General features: G+C 41.3%; 1 long non-coding RNA gene across 1 annotated transcript; it reads right to left on the bottom strand.

The window, feature by feature from the left end:
* Nucleotides 1–277: 277 nt before the first annotated feature.
* Nucleotides 278–23,892, bottom strand: LOC121025659 (uncharacterized). The gene is made up of 3 exons (XR_005788118.1): nt 23,762–23,892; nt 6,110–6,122; nt 278–289 (listed from the first exon to the last, which is right to left on the bottom strand). It is a non-coding gene; the product is annotated as an uncharacterized LOC121025659 (long non-coding RNA).
* Between the last annotated feature and the right edge of the window lie 14 nt (nt 23,893–23,906).

Here is a 23,906-nt window from a genome sequence, read left to right as displayed (position 1 = left end):
CATGACCATGGCTTCACTTGTTTTTGCTTTCATGTCAGCTCTTTTTCTTCAAGCACATGGTTTCTCCTTCAAGCCCCACTCCAGTGGAACCTCCTCAAGGAAGAAATTCCTGCTGACTCCAGGAAGATATGGCACCCTCCACTGGGCTACATCATGTCCTTGCTGCCAGTACAGAGGGAATGCAGTAACTTTGGAGTGCTTGTGCCTTACCTGTTCGACTAAACTTCCCAAACTTGGGTGCAGCCTCAGTCTCAACCCTGCATCCCCAGGGCCTGGCACAATGAAGACACTGAACATTCCCACAAGACTTTTGTCCCTTTTTCAGTCATGGTTCTAGCTTCATGCCCTTGATCTCTTCCTCTGGTAACTCTTCAGATATCTCATGTGATTCACTCATTCAGCAAATATTTACTAAATACCTACCATATGCCCCGACATTGAGTTGAACACTAGAGCTTGGACAAATATAAGACATGGGCTCTGACCTCAAGGAGCTCAGCCTATTGATTAAGACAGACAGGTGAACAAATCATTGTAAAATAATGTGGTTCCAGCAACAACATTGCACGCAAGGCATTACAGGAGTGCTAAGAAGGGACACTGCAAGGCTTAGGTCCAAGAGGCTAATGGTAGGTCCAAGAGGCCAATGGTTCTGCACATGGGTTGGGTGGAGAGGAGTGCCACAGAGAGGGTTGCCAGCTCAGACACCGTCCATGTGAATGACACATGCGCACACACGCACACACAGATTCCCACCCCCAAGGCGCCAGCTAAGCTTAAAACAGACTGTGACATGTCAGATCTGAAATCCCAGTCCTTTTCCCAGTGAAAAAAAATGGGAATTAAGTTAAAGTTTTCTTTGAAAGTTCTTCTAATGGCCTGGCTCCACATTCCAAGCCATGGTCCTCCTCTGCATTCAGCTTATGTAGTGGTGGCCACTGCCCTATATAGAGAGGAGATTTGGAAGCCCCACACCTAAAACACAGCATCTCCTCTACCCAGGCTATCCCTTGGAGTTATGGGGTTCAAGCCAAACTCACTTTGAGCTCTTGAGATAAAGTTGATATTAAGGGCTCTTCCAAAAATGAAAGAGAAGACTCCAACTGGGTGCAAAGTCGGGGACCATCAATAATCCATTCAGACCCCTTCATAACCATTCCCCATTGTGACATGTGGTGTCTGGTGGGCTTTCCTGCCCAACCACCAGCACTTGCATCTCTGTTGGTGGCCTGCCCTAGGCTGTTGGAGCCCGCTGTGTTGTTGGGCATGGACCATGAGTTGGCCCAGGGACAGCACATTGGTGACATACCGATAGGGAAAGGGTGTGAACACCCTCCTGTCTTTTGTGCAGACACAAATCCCAGAGCACCACTGCAGGGCTGAGCTAGTCACCTTCTGCGGGCTTTGCTGCGCCTCTTTCCCTCCCCAGCCCACTTTCCACTCCCATCCTGGTCTTTAATACAGCACTGTCCCATGAAGCCTCAGGCAATATGCTTCCAGGGAAGGCAGCCTCATGATGGGGGGTGGGGGGTGGAGGGGATGGGTTGTGCTCCCCCACTGGCTTGACTTAGGTGAGCCTTAGGATCTTTGTTCACCACCTGGTGACAGGCACCTGGGCCCCTTCTCTAGGCTACAAGCCACAGTGTGACAAGACCTGTCTCACCTCAGTAAGTGCCCTGTTTCTCCATAATCTGGGCAAGGCACTGGGAGCCCACCAAACCTTCTGGACCAAGGACTTCTCTGATAAAATGTTAAGAGGTCTCCTACAAGCCATTGAAAGTAGCTTCCTACGTAAACTTTGCTTGGTTTAGCCCAAGCTAACACTTCTGCAAAGTGTCATGAAGAAGGCACACAGGTTTGAGTCCTAACCACTCATCCGGAGTTATAATGGGGAAGACTATGGGAGCACTTTCACCAGGAAAGGGAAGAAAACAAAAGAATTCTCACTTGACATTGACTGAGTTTTCCTTGCCAGTTTGTTCTGAAGGAAATTCTGTTCTAACTGTCCTTGACCACAAAAGATCATGAAAATACTAAGGGAACATTTTTAGGCTTAATGTAGCGCCTCTAAATCATGTATCTTGGCAGCACAGATCCTGCTGACTCGGGATGTCAGAATTGGCAGGTGTGAAAAATCCCTACCGTCCATCACTGTAAAACTCATCTTCTCCCTGGGGTCTGAAGCTAGCAGAGCTGAGGAAAAAGAAAACACATCAAGCAGGAGACACTGCAGGAAAAACAGCCAGGGCTTTCAGATTCAGAGACAGCGACATTCATCATCATTAGCCAAATGAAGAGTTAAGCCAAAGGCCGGCAACCCCTTCATTACTGGCTCCCCCCTCTGAAGGGCTGGCAGAAGGTGGGCCAGATAGTTTTTGAGAGGCCCATGGTTTGTGGCACTTGGGCGTGAGGTGGCCTCATCAAGACCTTCAACAAAGGCATGGCCAGATACGGCTCTGATCTAGGTGCTCTGGACAGAAATTTGATAGAAGGTACATGTCAATCAGAGGACAGTTGACATGAAGGACAAGATGAGGTTCTGGAGACGGCATGGGTAGGATCAAGCGGGAGAGGCTTCAGGAATGAAGAGACTTCAGGGGCGTCTATAGCTGTGGTGAGGACTGCTATATATTCACTAAAATGCATTTCCTGTCTTCACTGGCACACAGCTAGATACATTTCTCAGCCTCCCTTACATTAGCCATTGGCATGTGATGCAGTTCTGGCTAATGGAATGCGGACAGAAATGTGGTGTACTTGCCCTCACTTGAGCCATAGAACCTCCTACAGGATGCCCCCCACTCCCTTCCCCTACCTGCCTTCCAGAAGCAGAGGATGTAATGGATGACACTGAAGCCCTAGAGGAGAACAGAGGCACAGTTGGAAGGAATCTGGGCCCCTACATGACTGCATAAAGCAAAAGCCCCAGTCCCACATGGTCAGCCAGACTTTGTGTGTGGAAGAAGTAAACGTGTATTGTGTGAAGCCCCTGAGATTTAGGGCTTCATCTGTTATAGCAGCTAATATTACCTAAATTCATTCAGCAGGGAAGCTGAACCATGACAAAAGCAACCTTCAGTGTTTCACAACTGAGCCAAGAATGGACACTGCAGACAATAATCCTAATGAGAAACAAACCAACAAAAAACTAGCTACCTGGATCAAAGCTTTCCTTTCCCAGTTTGAGAAGCAGTGTACAAAGAACAGGTGCTATGCAGGCTGACAGGCCAAGAAGTGAATTCTAGCTTTGTCCCTGGCTAGTCATGGGATCTCACAAGGAAGCTTCTCCTCTAAGGCTCAATTGCCTCACCTTTAAAACAGAGATAGCCGGGGCACCTGGGTGGCTCAGTCTGTTGAGCATCCGACTTCAGCTCAGGTCATGATCTTGCAGTTCTTGAGTTTGAGCCCCACGTCGGGCTCTGTGTTGACAGCTCAGAGCCTGGAGCCTGCTTCAGATTCTGTATCTCCCTCTCTCTTTGCCCCTCCCCCATTCACACTCTGTCTGTCTCTCAAAAATAAACATTAAAAATTAAAAAAAATAAAATAGAGATAGCCATGTCCAATTTCTGTGGTCGTCATAATATTCAGACTCAATGAGATTACATATCTAGTGTCCACACAATGCCTGATGCATAGCAGGCCCACATTAAATATGAGTTTTCCATTTTCTTCCTTGTCTTCCTCCAGAAACTTCTCCACACTGCCATTTTTCCCCCATAATCACTGGATAGTGTCCGACCTCAGAAAAATGGCAGACACATATACGTCTCACAATTTATCAGGTGCAGGAGAAAGACAGGAGCTGGTGCTGGCCTTCTCTGTCACACTGGGGCAACTTGACCAAGGCTTTCATTCCAGTGATTGATCATGTTCATTTTGAGCTACATTTGGCTGCTCAGAAAAATTCGTCCCCAGCCCTCACAGTGAGCTGGAAGGCTGGCCTGGCCCCAAAGATACCTCAGCAAATCTGCTACCCAGCTCCAGTGGCGGGCAGCCAGGCGTCTGGTCCCTCAGCCTCAGTCGTGCAGCTGTGACTGACAGGCAGCGGGGAGCTGAAGCTCTGATGTGAAGATCTGCTTTGGCTTCTAGAAAAATAGCAACAGCAGCAGCAGGCTCCACTGGAAAGCAGCCCCTGCCAGCACGGCTGATGCTGACACCCCACCGCCCAGGGACCCACACCGGAGGGTAAAACAGCAGGTAATTGATGGCTTCCCAAACTAACTTAGCAGACTGAGTTGACTCTGGAGTTTAAGACAGAGGTTTGATTCCAGCCAGACCCTAGTGGGCCATTTCCTGACAGCTCAGAGCAGAAAGCAAGAACTGAATGTTGCTTCCTCAGCTATATACAGAAATAATCCCTTGCAAGTGTGGGAGGCTCTAGCAGTGGGCCTCAGATCTGGCTGCACACAGGAATCACTTGGCAGCTTAAAAATTCCTGATGCCGAGGCCATGACCCAGGCCAACGCCATCAGAATTTCTGGGGCTGGGACCCAGGCATCTGGGGGTTTGAAAGCTTCCCCCAGGTGATTCCACCATGCAGTCAAGGGTGAGAATCCCCGGGCTACAGATTCCAAGCACTCACCCTGACATTAGCTGCCGTGATGTAGGACTGTTGGCTGCATTGGAGAGAGAAGTTCCCCCAAGTCCTACGTTTGATAAGTGAAGGAGCTAGGATGTGGCCCCAGCCTTTTGGTATTTAATTCAGTAATCTCTCCTTAACCCTTCTGGCCTCATCTTCCTCTTCTGTAAAATGAGAATCCCATTAACCTACCTCACAGGTTGTTGTAAGGATGAAACAACTCAATTTTATTGTTTAATTTATTTTGCTTAATATCTACACATGGCCTTCCAGTGTGCCCAGCACCCTTCAAGCACTTTACCAATATTAACTCAGCTTAGTTCACTAAAATAGCCTCCTGTACGCTCCTACGCCACTGGGGGGAATTGCTCTGGGGAGTGATTTAACAACATGAGCAATTGCCTTTAAAACGTGTGAACTTTTTGACCCAGCAAAATCTTAAAAGTCATGAAAGGAAATAATTAAGGGTGCATGAAAAAATTTAACCACAAGGGTGATCGCTGCAGTTTTTATAATGACAAAAAATGGAAACACTGATTTTCAAATATAAGGGATTCATTAAATAAATCAGCAAAAAGCTGAACCAGCATGGCTCGGTTTTAAATGGTGTGTGGCACACCCTTCCATGTTATCTGACTCTAATTCCATGGGAGCTATTTTACAGTTTTGCAAACTGTATAACTGACAGCAATGTAGTTTCTCTTCTCTTGCCTAGGTACGTGCAAATCCTATCCTGCCCTGTCCTGTAGAAGTTCAAGGGACTGCCCTCCCCCACTGCGGAAGAGACTAGTTTTGCCTCCATTTGCACATTCATTTCAACATTCTTGATCTATAAATGTGTCCATTCTTTGGATTTTCTTTTGAACTGGTTATATATACCATCTGCTTGGTTTCCTCATTTTCACTGAGTTAAATAAAATCTTTAACAAGTGTAAAATGAAATGGAATAAATAAATGGTATGTGGCAAACATCCTAGGGTGGTCCGCACCTGGCATAATCCCCTCCCCTTGAGTGTGGGCAGGACCCACAACTTGCTTCTAACCAATGGAATATGGCAAAGGTGATGAGATGTCATGGTTACATTATAATGTAGATATAAATAGGTATAGACAGGTATCAGCACAGATACAATACTTATCTTGCTAGTGCACACTAGAAAGACTCACTTGCTGGCTTTGAACAGCTGCCATATTGAAAACTGCCTATGGAGAGAGCCACATGGCAGGGGATTGCTGGTGGCCTCTAAAACCTAAGGGCAGCCTCTAGCCAACAACAAGGAAGAAGCTGAGCCCTTAGACACACAGCTTCAGGAGAATGAATTTAACCAATGACTTAAATGAGCTCAAATGTGGACCCTTCCCTAGTCAAGCCTCCGGTTGAGAAAGCAGCCTGGCCTACATCATGTTTGTAGCCTCATGAGACCTTGAGCAAAGGCTCTAGCTAAGCCAGGCCTGGACTCTTGATGAGTGGAAACTGTGAGAAAATAAATGGTGTTGTTTTAAGTTACTGGATATGTGGTAATTTGTTACACTGAAATAGAAACTAATAGAGGTATTGTGGAAGAATATTCTTTTACATGAAAGAAATCAACAAAATATTATTCAATTACAAGCTCAGAATATAAAGCAATATGATCCAACACCCCCCCCGCACACACACACACACACAATCTAGAAAGCTAATAATATAGAACTTGAGATGATTTGTATTTCTTCTTTTTGATTCTCTGTACCTTCCAAAATTAGTTGCATTTTTAATATAATATTAGAAAATGTTGAAATAAAAATACTGAATAAAATACTCAAGTATTAACAGTGGTTCTGTAAGGGTGGCGAAATTATGGTTGAATTTTATATTCCAGAATTCAGAAAATTATTTTAATTTTTCTACTTTGAAGAGCTGACACTGACTGGTGTAATTAAACAGAATAAATAAATAACTCCCAATTATTCTTTCAATTACAGAAGAAAAATCCCACCTTCATTGCTCCCAGACTTAAGTAGGAGGGAAAAACCATCCATGTATGGTCTGTCAGCCACACAGAGATACAGGATAACACAGAGTTAATAGCACAGACTCTAGTGTCATATGACCTGGATTCTGAGTCTGGCTACCTGATTGTATTTTCTGGACAAATTATTTAGTCTCATCTAAAAATGGAATAATAACTACTACCCCAGAGGGTAAGGATATCATGGGGATTCAATAAGATAGTTTATATAATTTATTTTTAAATGACCCTGGTATATGATAGGTGCTCAATAAATGTTGGTTAGTGTTATCATCATCATCATCCAACTTCCTATTGCAAGAGTGGCCATTATTTCAGGCCCAATGTTGTTCTTAGGCTCATTAAAAGAAGTGCTAAAGAGGGGTGCCTGGTTGGCTCAGTCAGTTGAGTGTCTGACTTTGGCTCAGGTCATGATCTCATGGTTTGTGGGTTCAAGCCCCGTGTTGGGCTCTGTGCTGTCAGCATGGAACCTACAGCCTGCTTTGGATTCTGTGTCTGTCTGTCCACCTCCCTCTCTCTTTCTCTCAAAAATAAATAAACATTAAAAATTAAAAAAAAAACAAGTACAAAAGAAAAACATAAGAATTATAATTATGGCATATTAATTCAGATATTTAAATGAATATCACATGCCTTGAAAGACCTAAAGTGGATGCTGTGGGATGCTGAAGACACAATTTGCCCACTTCAATGCTAGAAAGAGGTTCTTCAGTATAATTAGCACTATGTTTCCGCTGGGGTGACATGAGGTGGTTGGAACTGGCCCTTTAAGAATCTGAGTCAAGCTGGTTTGAGGTTTATTACGTGCTATAATAAACTGGTTCGTTATGGTATGAGGTGAGCCAGGTCTAGGTCAAAACTCTCTCAACATTCCAGGGGCCTCTGGGCACTGGGTGGGAGGTGGAAGCACTCCAAGGCCACCGTGAAGCACAGCTGAAGAGTTACAGCTGCCCTTGGGATGGTGTCAAAATCTGGGCTTGGTAGGGGCAGGCCAGGCCAAGGAGACTTGACAAACAGGCTGGAGCAGGAGAGAGGCCAACATCAGGGGACCTGTAGGCTGGGTGTCTGATGATGTGGCCACAGGCAGTAGGCAAATGGCCAGCCAGACAGGCAGATGGAGTCAGGGATGTTCTACAAACTTTTCATTGCCTGGGACAGACCTGGCCTTGGGAGTCTGGCAGAGAGTATTTGGTGGAGGCTAGGCCAAGCCACCAATGGCACAAGGGAGCCAAGCTACTGGTAGAAGTGCTACAGCTATAAGATGTTAAGGATGGCTTGTTGTCCTAAGAAGCAATTCTAAGGAATGTCTTTCTTAGAAGCATGCGGCTCCAAAACACTTCCAGACACAGGCATGGAATTGCTCCATGATGGGCAGGGTAAAAAATGAAATCCATCTAAATCTTCCCCAAGAAAACTCCTAAAGGAAACTCACATTTCCTCAGGAGGACCTGTCTCCAGGTCCTCACAAACACCAAGCAGCAAAATAATGGTATCCATTTTGTTTAGATTAGGAGCTCATCAGTGCAAGGTGAGGAAGGAGCAATGTATCCCCAGACTCAGAGAAAGGACAGTGGCTCTCTGGTGGGTCAGGCTTTACTATGAATATGATTATGATTATGGTCCCTTAAAAGAACCTTCAGACGTATTTATTTTTAAGTAACTGGTGTTTTAAGATTCCAATCCCAAAATGTCAAGACTAGTTTCCTAATTCACAACTAAACAGGTGGAAAGCAATTTAGACTTAAATATTAGACTGTCTACAATTTAACTAGTTTCCTCCCCTGGAAGGAAGATGTCTAGCTTGAAGGGACTGTCTACTTTGGTGCTTTCCTTTTTGCTTTCATGGCCAAGGCCATATCCATACCATTGTCTCCTGAGATCCAGAAAACTGCAGGAGCAGATTTACCCTGCAATTGGATGCTAAAGCCAGCACACCCAAATCACTACTTTGAGGGGTACAATACCCCATTCAAAAGCCTATGAAGGTTGCTTACATTTAGTCAGCGTGGGTAATATCAGATGCTGTAACAAACAATCTGAAAATCTCAATGACTTAACATGATAAATGTTTCTTTCTTGCTCATGCAAAATCTACTCCGCTGAATGGTTCTTCTCTAAAGGGAGAGTCAGGAATCTAGTTGGTATCAATCATGAGGTTCTACCTTCCTGTGTGTTCAAGGCTGAGCTGGTATCATCCAGCTACCCAGTGGGGCACAGGGAGAGCATGGGGATCATATACTTACTACCTAGCTATCTCAGCCTAGAGGTTACACAAACCCCTACCACTCACATCCCATTGGAGAGAACGAGTCATGTGCAAGGAGAGCTGGGAAAACATAGTGTGTGGCTGGGCAGGCAGCTCCCAGCAACAGTTCTAAACTACAGAATGGGAAACCCAAATATTTGGTGGTCAGCCAACCATCTATTCCAACATAATCTCCTCACCCACTGAATTACTTCCAGACTTGTTAGTATGGTATTCGAAACCTATCCCAACTTAGCCCCCCCAATTCAAGTCATGAAGGACATCTTCTAACCAACCAGGATGACTCAGTTTCCCCCCAGATATATCAATTAGCTTTGGATGCATAGCAACCCATTCCAAAAGTTAGCAGCTTAAAACAATAACCATTTACTTCACTCATAATTCTTCAGACTGGCAATTTGGGCTGAGCCCAACTGACAGATTCTTCTCTTCCAGCTCTGCTCACTCACGTGTCTGTGGTGAGCTGGTGAATTGGCTAGCGGCTTTGAGTCTAGAGGGTACCTCAGCTAGGACAGGTTGCCTTTGCTTCACGTGGTCTCTCATCTTCCACTAGGGCTACTCCTGGCTTATAAACCTAGCAGTGGCAGGCTTACGAGAATGAGAGCACAATTGGCAGAGCCACTTGAGGCCCAAGTTCAGAACTCACTCACTTCTGCAACATTTTAATAGACAAAGCCAGTCACAAGGCCAGTTCAGATTGAAGGGGTAGAGAATAGATTCCACCTCCTTGATAGGAGGAGGCTCAAAACTACTACACCAGGTATGTCCTGTGCTCTCCATGCCCTCCTCACAGTGTGCCATCTACCTAAAACTTCTCCCTTCTCCTTGTCTTTGTCTGTGAACAACTCCAGTTCAAATGCATCCTATTCCACAATGGCTTCTGCCTTAGTTTAGGTTCTCCCCAAAACAGAGCCTGAGACAAGGACTTAGGTACAGGTATTGAGTGAAAAATTAAAAAGAGTAAAGCAGAGGGGCACCTGGGTGGCTCAGTCAGTTAAGCATCCGACTCTTGATTTTGGCTCAAGTCATGATCTCATGGTTCATGGGATTGAGGCCCATGTCAGGCTCTGTGCTGAAAGCACGGAGCCTACTTGGGATTCTCTCTCTCTCTTCCTCTCTCTCTGCCCCTCCCCTGCTTGTTCTCACTCTCTCTAAATAAATAAACTTTAAAAAGTAGTAAAGCAGAGATAGAGGAAAAGGCCAAAATAGAGGTGCTTTACTAAGATCACTGCTGTGGGCAATAAGAGATTAATTCCACAGGGATCCCCAAGAAGCTATGGGATGAGTCTCAGAAGTGACCATTCTTCAAAGAAGAACAGCTGGGAGCCTTTCTCCACCAGCTCCCATTTTTTATTGGTTGAAGTTTACTCCAAAGGACAATATCTTCCCCACACTTTCAGGCTGCTCTTGCATATGGACCAAGACAGCTCTCACCGCATCAGAGGAAAGCCCTGAGGTAGAAAGATCCATGTGCAGGTTTGAAGTGGGATGCTGTCAGCATGACCCTGAGCTCCTCTGGAATTCTCCTCTACAGCTGTGTCTGAAATCAGAGACCAGGGAATGTTTTCTGAGGTGCCAAAAATGTTAGATATAATTTCCCTGATGTCTTGTTGGAGAGGCATTCTCCCTCCTCAGGGATCCTGTGCTCTGAAGTTTCCATCAATCCTACAGCACTTATTACACATTGTTTTTAACTGCAGACATTTATATATGTGCATAATCTCCCCTGCTGGGCTACAAGCTACTGGAGGACAGCAGCCGCATCAGATAGAACTTTTTAGACCCCTAAGGAGGGATGGGGGAATGGGGGAAATAGGTGATGAGGATTGAGGAGGGCCCTTATGATGAGCATGGGTGCTGTATGTAAGTGCTGAATCACTACACTGTATACCTGAAACTAATGTTACACTGTATGTTAACTGGAATTTCAATAAAAACTCTTTTTAGAAAAGTAAATACATCTAGGGGGGCCTGGGTGGCTCAGTCAGTTGGGCATCGACTCTTGATTTTGGCTTAGGTCATGATCTCATGATTTGTGGGATTTAGCCCGGCTCCACTGTGAGCTTGGAACCTGCTTGGGATTCTTTCTCTCTCCCTCTTCTTCTGCTCCTTCCCCACTCATTCTCTGTAAACAAACAAACAAATAAACAAGCAAAGATTTAAAAAGTAGGTATGTCTAAGGCCATGCCAGGGAGTAATCTGGGGGGCACAATGGCTATGCCAGGAAGACCAATGGAGATGTTGTATTAGTGTGGCTGCCATAATGGAGACCTAGCTGAAGAAGGAGATAATGCAATAAGAAGCAGGTGTCACATTCACCAAATGGGTTAATATTTTTACAATATATTACTGATCACAAATATGATACATGTGCATTATAAAAGAGTTAGAAGATGCAAAAAAGAACAAAGAATAGAGTTCATAATCCTACCACGCAAATGTAACTACTGGAAACACTCTGGCATAGTTCCTTCTTTCCTTCTTCATACACATTTATGTTACACGGTTGAAGTCATACTGGATATTGATTCCTAGTTTATTTAGCATGAGAGCTAGAAGAGACAGAGAAAATTGAGACCAACTTCTTCACTATATAAACAAGAAATGGAAAGCCCAAAGAAATCAAGGGATATATGAAGCCCCCAGAGCTGAGACCAGAATGGAGGTCTCCCAATCCCAATCCAGTGATATTTCCATGATATTATGCTGCCTCTATTTACCTCTCCTTCCTTCCTATATAATTATCAATACACACAAGAAACATGTTTGTGGCTTAAGATTTTCCAAATCAGTATGTGCACTTAAAACTGTATGTCTCTGTATGTATACACTGTTGTGGAAAGAGGTAATGGTGACCAATAGAGCCACCCTGAGAGTTAAAGGAGATAACATACATGAGAAAGCACCCAGCATGCAGCAGGGACTCTGTAAGTGCGACTGGGGTGTCCATGTGGCTGGGACATGCAGAGAGAGGCAGAGCAGAAATCTCAGCTCTGTTTTTTCCACATGGCCCCAAGAATAAGCTCACAAGGTTCTGTTGCCCATGCTGGAATATAAAATAAACTTCTCAGCCAGGAAGGTGGTTCTGCCAGGTCTCCTCTGTGTCTGGGTGGATTCGTTTTTCTATAAACTTTATGGTCCTCTGCAAAGAATGACGACAAGGGCTGCAGATGTTGCAGGCTCCTGCGAGCAGATGTTCATGACTGTAAAATCTCAGGGAAATTATACCTCAGCCTTTTAAGTCAATGAGCTAAAACCCAACATAACATTCTGGGCTCATTTATTCTTTTCTCCCCTTACAGCAAGCTGTGGATTAGTAGCAACAAAACAAATGCATTTCCTGGGCAGTAGCCCATGGTCACTGGAGTCACAGATAAGCTCAAACCTCTCTGTGTGTTAGCCACTATGATTATCTTTCTTCTGGGCTTAACTGACAACACAAAACCTCTGGTATCAGAGGAGAAATATATTCAGGGACTCTGTGGGTGGCAAAGAAAGCAACACCTCCCCCACCCACCCCCACCTCTGGAAGCGACTTCCAACCCCTCCATTGCCACCAGCACCCATGTCAGGGGTGACAGAATTGGGGTGTCAGAACAGAGCTTTGGAATTATTTAACCTTCTTCCTGTGCTGGAACCCAGTGCAATATCACAAACAATTATGTACAATAATCAGGAAGGCTTGAAGGAGTTTTTGTAAACAGAGCATTAGAAGAAGTCACAGTTTGCTTGCTTGCTTTCTGTCTTTCAGTAAATGCAAGAGCATTTCTTTTGTTCGCGTATACCTCAGTATCTAAACACACTTTTGTGGGGAGGGATCAGGTTTCTTCTGTGAAGCTATGCATCATTTCTCTTCAAGAGTAAGGACAGGGCATAACATTCTCACCACTATGAGCAAACAAGCACACAGGCTGTTGTTCTCTTTCTTCCTCTCCACCAGTGTCTCCTCCCTTCTTACCACCCCCTCCTCCCAATCGTGGAAGTCAATGAGTGATGAATAACAATCTCCCGAGCATGATGTTTCAAGATTAGGCCAGAGCATTGCAAGAAGCAGACTCCAAGCAACTTTCAAAAGCAGAGTCTGTTCAAAAACATACTCTGCTCCTCCCTCAGACAACTAAACAGGGTACAGACTGGCTCACAACCAGAATCTCTGCAGATAGGAATATGGAGAGAGTGACGTGCCTTGAAACAGAATTGTGGGGCAAATCTCATGAAAGTATCAGACTCACTTTAAATGCCCAAGAGGAGAACAAGATTCCCAGGTGCTGAGAACAATTTCTAACAAGCAAACAAATAGGCACTTCATTGCTGAGCCTATCCCAAGCAACACAGCCAGGGTCCAATCTGGTTCGGTTGGTGGCAGTGGGCAAAAGTCCAGGTTCCCTTAGTTTATCCAAACTGGTTTGTCCATTTCTTGCTTTAATGTACAGAGTTTGTTTTTAAAAGTCATTGCCAACAGCTTTTCTCACAGTCTAACTGACTCATCAAATATGTATCTGGTGAAGTAAACTAGGGCTGTTTATTAAGTTTGGTGGTCAGAAGTTGTAGATGTCCCCATCTGATAATTTCTACCTTCTCTATGAAAATGATTACAAGTTTATTTCCTATAAATTCGGTACAGGGGTTGTGTGAGGGAGTGAGCGAGTGAGCGAGTGGGTGTCTGTGTTGGTAGAGGGTGGTATGGAAGAAAATGGAGGAAGATGAAAATGGGAGGAACAGAGCTATGGACACAGAGAATGATCATAGAACAGTGTTGACGCCTCAGATAACTTGGACAATCTAACTTTGTATGTACCATTGTATGATGGTTTTTCCCATGAGCCTACGTATAGACTGACCTAGTCTGAGGATTAGAGTGACCCAGAGGTAGGGTTTTGTCAGGTAAGTGCAACTAAAGGCTAAGGAAGGCCGTGGAATTAAGGATATTTTCAAGAATGCAAAGAGTACCTGGAGGGAAGATGAGAGAGAATAATACCTGGAGCTCACGTGAGGCAGGATATATAGTAGCTGTTCCCACAAACCAGCATGGAAAGCCTTGTAATTCACGGGGCATCAGGTGGAGTACTCAGAAGCATTTTGCCTCAATCACGGGAAATAATGAGCCCAAACGAAATGCTGCCTTGGTCCTGCCTAGTAAGTCTCAGAAGCAAGACCCAAAAGAATCAAACTTCTTCTAAGTAATTGAACCACATCGCAGGAAAATGAAAACTATTTACAGACATGCAAAAATACCCAACACCCAACAAGGTAAAATTCACAATGTGTGGAATCCAATTTAAAAAATACCAAGAAAGCAAAGAAGCAGGAAAATCAATCAATTGAAACTGACCTAGAATGGCAGAAATGATTGAATTAGTAGGCAAAGTCACTAAAATAGTTATTATAACTATTCCATATGTTCTAGAAGCTTAGAGGAAAGAGCACAAGTTAACTAGAGACAGAAATGATAAAAATATGGTAAATTATAGTTCTTTAAAGCATGTGTAAAGGCTGAAAGCACAATACAGAGCACCATATGATGGAGTTCTCAATATCTGTTGACATAAGACAACTATAGCATGAAGGGGGGAGGGTAAAGATATCTATATGGCAGTAAGGTTGTTACATTTTCATCGAAGTAGGAAAATGTTGATTCTAACTAGACTGTGAAAAGTTAAGGATGCATTTTGCAATTCCTAAAGCAACTACTAAAAGATAATCAACTGTTTAAAACACACAACAGAACTGGCCCAAAAGGGAATCCTACTTTTTGTGCAATAAAAAAGTTAATAAACGATCAGAAAACCGCCACCTCCATAATTACTGCTCTAGGACAGGGGGTCAACAAACTATGGCCCATTGGCCAAATTCTTCTAAATAAAGTTTTACTGGAAAGCAGCCATGTTCATTGATTTATGTATCACCTATGCCTGTTTTCATGCCACAATGGCAAAGCTGAGTACTTGCAACACAGACCACAGGGCACGCAAAGCCAAAAATATGTACTATCTGGCCTTTTACATCAAAAGTTTGTTGAGTCCATCTCAAGTACTATACGGCCTCAGCCTACGCCATACCAAAAAAATGAAAGCCCTATGATTTGCCCCTCAACACATATTAAGTTAGAGCTTCATGCAGGGACCACTGTAACTGCTGCTAGAGAAACAGAACTCTAACTGCATATGCCATGAGAAGCATCACATCCACCTCATTTCTACTTCGCAAGTCTCTCAGGAAGGTATCTTCAGGGCAAAACCTGGGACACATACAGAATCCAAGCTGTCAGAGAAATTAGCAAATGAATTTAGCTTTCCAGTCCCCAGCATGAAGTAAGGCATGCTATAGAGTGTTGGAATGGAACTCAGTGGGCCAATTTGTACTATCTGCCAAGCCATCCACCTTAACGGTCATTCCAAACAAGAAATCCATGATCGAGCCAACAGGATGGCGACCAGGAAGAGGTATGAGGAGAACAGAAGGCACTTTATTTTATTATTTAATTTTTGAGATTTAATTCACATACCATAAAATTCACCATTTTAAAATACTTGATTTAGTGGTTTTTAGTACGTTCAAAAAGTTGTGCAACCACCACTACTAATTCCAGAACATTCACCACCCCCAAAGAGCCCACACCCATTAGCAGTCACTCCCTATTCACCCCCTCCTCCCAGCCTCTGGCAACAGTTAATCTGCTTTCTGTCTCTATGCATTTGCCTACTGAGTACTTTTCACATAAATAGACTCATGTGGCATTTTGTGCTTGACTTCTTTTACTTAGCACAATGTTGCAAGGTTCATCCATGTTGTAGCATGTGTCAATGCTTCATTCCTTTCTTGGATATGTGTGGATACACCATATTTTATTTATCCATAAATCAGCTGCTGGATAGCTGGGGTAGTTCCACTTTTTGGTTTCATAAATAATGCTGTTATGAATATTTGTGTGGACATGTATTTTCAATTCCCTTGGGTAAATGGGTAGGGGTAGAATTGCTAGGTCACATAGTAACTCAATGTTTAACTTTTCCAGGAACTGCCAAACTGTTTTCCAAAGCAGCTGCACCATTTTACAATCTTAACAGCATTGTAGGAGAGTCCCAATTTCTCCACATCACTGCCAAAACTTGTTATCTTCTGTTTTTTTAAATATTATCATCCTAATGTATATGAAGTGGTATGTTATGGTTACGACTTGCATTTCCCTAATGACTAATGGATGGTGTCAAGCATTTTTTCACGTGCTTGTTGACCATTGGTGTATCTTCTTTAAAGAAAAATCTATTCAAAGACTTCACCAATTTGAAAAATTCGGTTATTTGATTTTTATTGTTGAGTTGTAAGAGTTCTTTACATATTCTGGATACTAGTCAGTTATCAGATTTTTGATTTTTGAATATTTTGTCCAATTCTCTGAGTTGTCTTTTCATTTTCTTGATAGCATCCTTTGAAGTACCAACATTTTTAGTTTGAGGAAGTCCAATTTATCTATTTTTTCTTTCACCATTTGTGTTTTTGCTGTCATAGTTAAAAAAAACCATTGCTTGATTCAAGGATATGAAGATCTATGTGTATGCTTTCTTCTAAGATTTTTATATTTTTAGCTTTTGCATTTATGTCTTTGGTCCATTTTTAAGTTAAATTTTGCTTATGATGTGAGGTAGTGGTCCAACTTCATTTTTTTGCATATGGATATCTAGTTCCAGCACCACTTACTGGAAAGACTATTCATGCCTTATCAAATTGTCTTGGTATCCTTGTAGAAAATCAATGGGCCATAAATGTAAGGCTTTGTTTCTGGAATCTCAGTTCTAGTCCACTGATTTATATGTCTATTCTCATGCCTGTACCACATTGTCTTGATTACTATTGCTTTGTGGGAAGTTTGAAATTGAAAAGTGTGAATCTTCCAATTTTGTTTTTCTTTTCCAACATTGTTTCAGCTCCATTCTGGGTATTTTGAGTTTCCATCTGAATTTTAGGAAAAGCTTATGAACTTATGCAAAAAAAGGCAGAATTTTTATACGGGTTGCATTGAATCTGTAGATCAATATGAGGAGTATCGTCACTAGAACAGTATTAAGTCTTTCAACCCATAAACATGAGATACCTTTCCATTTATTTAGGTCTTCTTTAATTTCTTCCAATGATATTTTGTAGTTTTCAGGGTGTAAGTCTTATACATCTTTGGTTCAGTTAATGCTAAGCATTTTATGCTTTATGTTTCTTTTCTAAATGGAATTGTTTTTTATTTAAAACAATTTTTTAATGTTTCTTCATTTTTGGGAGAGAGAGAGGCAGAGCACAAAAAGGGGAGGGGCAGAGAGAGGAGACACAGGATCTGAAGCAGGCTCCAGGCTCTGAGCTATCAGCGCAGAGCCCAATGCAGGGCTTGAACCCATAAGCTGTGAGATCATGACCTGAGCTGAAGTCAGATGCTCAACCAACTGAGCCACCCAGGTGCCCCAAATGGAATTGTTTTATAATTTCATTTTCAAAGTGTTCATTTCTAGTGTATAGAAACACAATTGATTTTTTAATATTGATCTCATGTGTGTGTGTGTGTGTGTGTGCGTGTGCATGTGTGTGTGTGTGTGTGTGAGAGAGAGAGAGAGAGAGAGAGAGAGAGAGAATTGTTTAGGATTATCTATACACAATATCATGTCATCTGCAAATAGAGCTCATTTTTACTTTTTCCTTTTCAATCTGGATACATTTTATTTTGTTTACTTGCCTGACTGCCCTGGCTAGAACATCCAGTTAAATGTTTAAATGAAGACATCCTTGTCTTATTCCTGTTCTTGGGGAGAAAGCTTTCAGTCCTAAGTATGATATTAGCTGTGGGGTTTTCATAGATGCCCTTTACTAAGTTAAGGAAGTTCCCTTCTGTTCCTAGCTTGTTGAGTGTTTTTATCATGAAAAGATGCTGGATTTTGTCAGACGCTTTTTCTTTGTCTATTGAGGTGATCACGGGGTTTTTGTCCTTTATTAATATGATGTATTACATTGATTTTCACACATTGAAACAATCTTGTATACATTAAATAAACATCACTTGGGGATAGTGTATAATCCTGTTTATATGTGGATTTGGTTTGCCAGTGTTTTGGTGAGGATTTACGCATCTATAATCATAATGGATATCGGTCTGTAGTTTTCTTTCGCTGTAACGTCTTTGTCTGGTTTTGGTATCAGGGTAATGCTGGCCACATGGAATGAGTTGAGAAGTATTCCCGCCTCGCTATTTTTTGGAAGAATTTCTGATGGCTTGGTGTTAATTCTTCCTTAAACATTCGGTAGAATTCACCAGTGAGGTCACCTGGTCCTGAGATTTACTTTGTGAAAAGTTTTTTGATTACTGATTCAATCAATGTCTTTACTTATATTCAGATTTTCTGTTTCTACTTAAGTCAGATTCAGTACTTGTGTCTTTCTGTGAATTTGTCCTTATCTAGGTTACCTGATTTGTTGACATAAAATTGTTCATATTATTCCCTCTTAATCACTGCCATTTCTATAAAGTCAGTAGTAGCGTCCTCATGTACATTACTCACCTTATTGAGTCTTCTTTTTCTTGTTCAGTCTAGTTGTAGGTTAGTCAATTTTGTTGCTCTTTTCAAAGACCCAGCTATTGGTTCCACTCATACTTCTCGGTTGTCTTTCTATGTTCTATTTCATTAATTCCATTCTAATCTTTGTCATTTCCTTGTTGCTGCTTGCTTTGGGTTTCTGCTTGCTTTTTCTGGTTTCTTAAGGTAGAAAATTATTGATTTGAGATATTTCTTCTTTTGAAATTATTAGCATAACCACTCTAACTCTTTTGGTTACATTTGCATGGTATCTCTATCCTTTTACTTTCAAGCTATTTGTGTATTTGAATCTAAGATGTCTCTTGTAGACAGCACATTGTGGATTTTTTAAATATCTATTATCCCAATCTCTGCCCTTTGTCTAACACATTTATATTTAATAATATAGGATCTACACCTCCAATTTTGCTATTTATTTTCTATCTGAATTGTCACTTTTATTTCTATATTCCTCCATTACTGCCTTCCTTTGTGTTAAATAGATATATTTAACGTACTATTTTAATTCCTTTATTATATTTTTGAGTTATTTTCTTAGTGATTACCCTGGGAATTATAATTAAAATGTTAATTTATAACAAACTGGCTTGGATTAATACCAACTTAACTTCAACAGTATATAAAAACTTTGCTCCTATATAGCTTCCTGGATTGCCATAAGCTTTTGGCTAATTTCCAGAGTTCTGAAGAAATTGATTCTGACCATTTTTGCTAGTATTCTTACAGTTTTTACATAGGAAAGGATTTTTGGAGGTCCTTGCTCCAATGTCCCCAGTGACATACACCCAGGCAGCTCACTTTTAAAGAGTGCCTACAATCTTAGGAAGGAGTGAGATAGAGTAGCTAAAGGTATAAAAGTAAAGATGGCTGTTGTAGGTATATAGCTGTGGAAGACTGCATTTTGTTTCCAATATCCACCCCTCTCACTATCCATGCACTCAGTCTGCCCTGTGACTTTGCAGCACTTCCATCTAGAGGTTTGGTATATTTCTCCAATCCACTGATGATGTTGCTTAGCTATATAGCTTTCTTTGGCCAAGTGGAATGTGGACAAAAATGAGGGTGCCAGTTCTGAGCTTAGATCACAAAGAAGTCGATGTTTCCACTCAGTCTTTTTGTGCCTCTGCCATCACCATGAGAACATGTGCAGCTAGTTTGCTGGTCCAAGAAACAAAAGAGACATAGAAGGCCAACCTGGACTCAACCTAGAGCTTGGAGCCAAGTTCAGCCAAGCTTGGTCTATATCATCCAAATGTCAGCCAATCCACAGGTGTGTGAACAAGAACAAATGATTTAAGCCAGTGAATTTGAAGCTACTCTATTATATATCCCTGTTGTGGCAAAAGCTAGCTGATACATGTTGTTTTGATCAGACCCCTGTAGGACCTGGACCTCAAACATATCTACTAGTTTTTTGTGCCAGTACCACTTTCCTTCTCTCCCTCTTAACAAGTGGAAGAGTTTGCTCTACCTTCTCTGGGCTAAGGAGCTACTTTAGATTTGTGTCAGTTATGAAATGAATATCTGGTATGAAAGTCAACAAGTACATTAGATCATGCACACTCAAAACAGCCTCTATCTTTTAGGGAAACAGCCAGCAGATCAGACAACAGAAACTCAAGGTCAAAAATTACCAGGTCTTTTTTTCAAAAGAGAAATGATCAATTCTTCCCTCTCAGAGGGGAACAGTTTGCAGTATGGAAAGCAGTAATGGAAACTCCAGTTTTCATTCCAAGGATTGTCCTCCAGAAAACTAGTCATTTTCTTCAGAGCAGTTTAAGATCACATGCTCTGACTAGATTACATCATTCGTGGGGGAAAAAATGTCTCTGCCTCAGTATCTTTCTGGTGAAAATTTGTTCAACTGCCTATAGCCTCTAGGCCCTGAAAAATGGTAGAGTATGAGGAAGATATATGGGGAAATGGGTGTAAAGGTACTTGGTAAACTTTACAGGTGTTTTTTAAAGTGTTGGCAATTTTTCTGTTGGCTACTCTATCTTGCTCAATTAAATTTTTAGTCTTTAATAGGTAAACTCTAGCTTACTGATAATGTTAATCATGGATGATCATTTCTTAATCATTAGAATAATGTTAAAGAATGAAGTAAGTGGGGGCACCTGGGTGGCTCAGTCAGTTAAGCATCTGACATCAGCTCAGGTCATGATCTTACAGCTTGTGAGTTCGGGCCCGTGTCGGGCTCTGTGCTGACAACTCAGAGCCTGCAGCCTGCTTTGGATTCTGTGTCTCCCTCTCTCTCTGCCCCTCCCCTCAAAAATAAATAAACATTAAAAAAAGAATGAAGTATAGAAGAATCATAGGAAAGAGTGCATTCTGTGAGTTGGTAACTTAATGTGCACGTATGAACATTCATACATTAGCATTAATCCCAGCAGTTCACTGATGCCTCTGCCCTCAATCTTAAGACATGTTTTATTTATGTAACTCCCTTAAAGAGGGGCTTATGTACATCAAGGAGGCATTGGAGTTTTTTAAGGAAAGAGAAACACATTTCCTTGAGAACGAAAGAGTGAACCAGGTACAACTGTTTGCTTGGGGACTGGCAATCTATGGCAGATTTACAACTTACATGAGCCTATGACAGCCACTGTTGTTTGCCTATCCCAACTCCCATCATAGTCTTATTTTTAGTAACAGAATCTCAATTTTATTTACTATAACCATGGTCTTGCTTAAAGCTTACATTTCTACAGCCTCTCTTGCAATCAGATATATCCAAATGACTAAGTATTGGCCAATGAAATGTAAAAGGATATATGCATGGCTAATAGGAAGTCTCTTTAAAAGAACAGTATTTCCCTTAATTACTTCTTTATTGTTCCTACTGCCTGAATATGAATGTGATGACTGGAGATCCAAGCCACCATACTGGACCATAAGGTGACCTAAAAAAAGGAAGCCACATGCTAAGAATTATAAAACAGCATGATCTTCACCAGGATTCCTGTGACAACATGAAGCCACTATGCTAGCCCTAGCCTATTACTTCCTGGCCTATTACCTTCTTTTACCTGAGAGGAAAATAAAATTCATTTCCTTAAAGCCAGGTTTATTGTATAATATAAACTTCACCCTTTTCACGTGCACAGTTCAATGAGTTTTGACAAATTTATACAGTCATGTAACCACCATCACATTCAAGATGTGGAACACTTCCATCCCACCTGAAAAAGTTCCCTCATGTTCCTTTGCATTTAATCCCTTCCCCCATCTCTAGCCGTGAGTGATCACTGATTTGATTTCTGTCCAAATAATTTACCTTATCCAGAATGTCACATAATTGGAATCATACAATATGTAGCCTCTTGTGTTTGGCTGTTATCACTTAACATAATGCTTTTGAGATTCACCCATGTCATTGCACATGTCAGTAGTTCATGCCTTTTTGTGGCTCAGTTTTTACAATTTGTTTATTCTTCATTTACCACCTGATGGGTATTTGGAGTGTCTCCAGTGTTGGTAATTATAAATAAAGCTACACTATTTGTGTACAAGTCCTTGTATGGACATAGTTCATTTCTCCTGAGTGGTATTGATGGGTGGTATGATAAGTTTAGTATTATGATTCTGCCAAATCCATTTTTACCCAGAAGCAATGTATAGGAGTTCCAACTGTTCTGCATTCTTGTCAGCACTTGATGATGTCAGAAATTTTCATTTTACGCATTCTAATCGGTGTGCAATGGTATCTCATTGCAGTTTTAATTTGCATTTCTCTAGTGATTAATAATGTTGAGCATCTTTTCATGTGTTTACATGTCATCTGTATCTCTTTGTGAAGTTTATGTTAAAATCTTTTGCCCATGTTTTAGTTAATTGTCTTCTTAGTTTTGAGTTGTATTTAAGACAGAAGTCCTTCATGAGATATGGGCTTTGTAAACATTTTCTCCTAAAGTGCAGTTTGCCATTTTCTCAACAGTGTCTTTAAAAAAACAGAAGTGTTTGATTTTGATGAAGTTCAATTTAGCATATTTTTCTTCTATGATTTGTGCATTTTGTGTCCTATTTAAGAATACACTGCCTACCCCCAAGGATTTTTTCTTATGTTTCCTTCTAGAATTTTTATAGTTGTAATGCTTAAATGTGAATTCGTGATATATTTCAAATTTATTTTTTATGTGTTACAAGGTAAAGGTTAAAGTTCACTTTTATGCATATGGTTATCCAGTTGTTCTAGCAACATTTATTGAAAGACTATCCTCCTTCCACATTGAATTACCACGGCACTATTGTTAAAAATTAATTGACCATATATACACACAATGGACTATTTCTGGACACTATATTTTGTTCTGCTGATGAGGTCTATCTTTATGCCAATGCCATGCTGTCTTGATTACTGTAGCTTTACAGTAAGTCTTCTTCTAAGTGGATAATGAGAGTCCTCAAACTTTGACCTTTTTGTTTTCCAAACTGTCTTGGCTATTTTGGTTTCCTTAATTTTCCATGTAAATTTTAGAGTCAGCCTGTCAGTTTCTACAAATAAGAATTACAGGATTTTGACTGGGATTGCTTTGAGAAGCACAGTAATTTGAGAAGCATTGACAACCTAAGAATTTTGATCCTTCTGATTCATGAACATGGTATATAAAGAGAAAAATAAAACTTGATCTCACTTAAGACACTGTTACTTAGAGTTTGTTGTTGCATTCAGCCAAGCTTAATATTAATCCATAAAGAGACATTCACAACTTGTTATGTTGTACATCAGACACTCAAAAGAAACAGAGGTACTAACAAAGAAAAAAGGAGGGTCACCTGGGTGGCTCAGTCGGTTAAGCATCCGACTTCAGCTCAGGTCATGAGCTCATGGTCTCTGAGTTTGGGCCACACGTCAGGCTCTATGCTGACAGCTCAGAGCCTGGAGCCTGCTTCAGATTCTGTGTCTCCCTCTCTCTCTGCCCATCCCCTGCTTGTGCTCTCTCTCAAAAATAAACAAACACTAAAAAAAAGAAAAAAAGAAGTCAGAAGGACACTGGAGTCAACCTGAAAGAGGTTCAAATTGCCAAAAATGAGTCAATTTGAACAACAAAATAAATACTGATTGGACTGGATCATAGCCCAAAGAATAAAATAAATATCCATGAGTTCAAACTGATATAAATCATTGAATGGGGAAGAAACAAATATTCCTTATACAAGAATTTCAATTAACGTGTAGAATGAGAAAAATAGAAGATCACCCTTAGAATACCACAGCAATAATTACTACAGGTAAGAGTCACTGATGTGTACGAACATGTCAAATTCTTTAAACTTTACACTTTTTATACGTGCAGTTTGTTGTATGTCAATTGTACCTCAATAATACTACAAAATTAACTGATCCCATTCACCATTGCACCAAGAATCATAAAATACCTAGGAATAAACCTAACCAAAAATGTAAAAGATATGTATGCTGAAAACTATAGAAAGCTTATGAAGGAAATTGAAGAAGATATAAAGAAATGGAAAAA

This window comes from Herpailurus yagouaroundi, unplaced genomic scaffold (assembly GCF_014898765.1).
Source record: "Herpailurus yagouaroundi ecotype Mexico unplaced genomic scaffold, PumYag 67690, whole genome shotgun sequence".
NCBI lineage: Eukaryota > Metazoa > Chordata > Mammalia > Carnivora > Felidae > Herpailurus > Herpailurus yagouaroundi.
The sequence above is the reverse complement of the archived record's forward strand: the minus strand, read 5'-3'. Positions and strand labels throughout refer to the sequence as shown.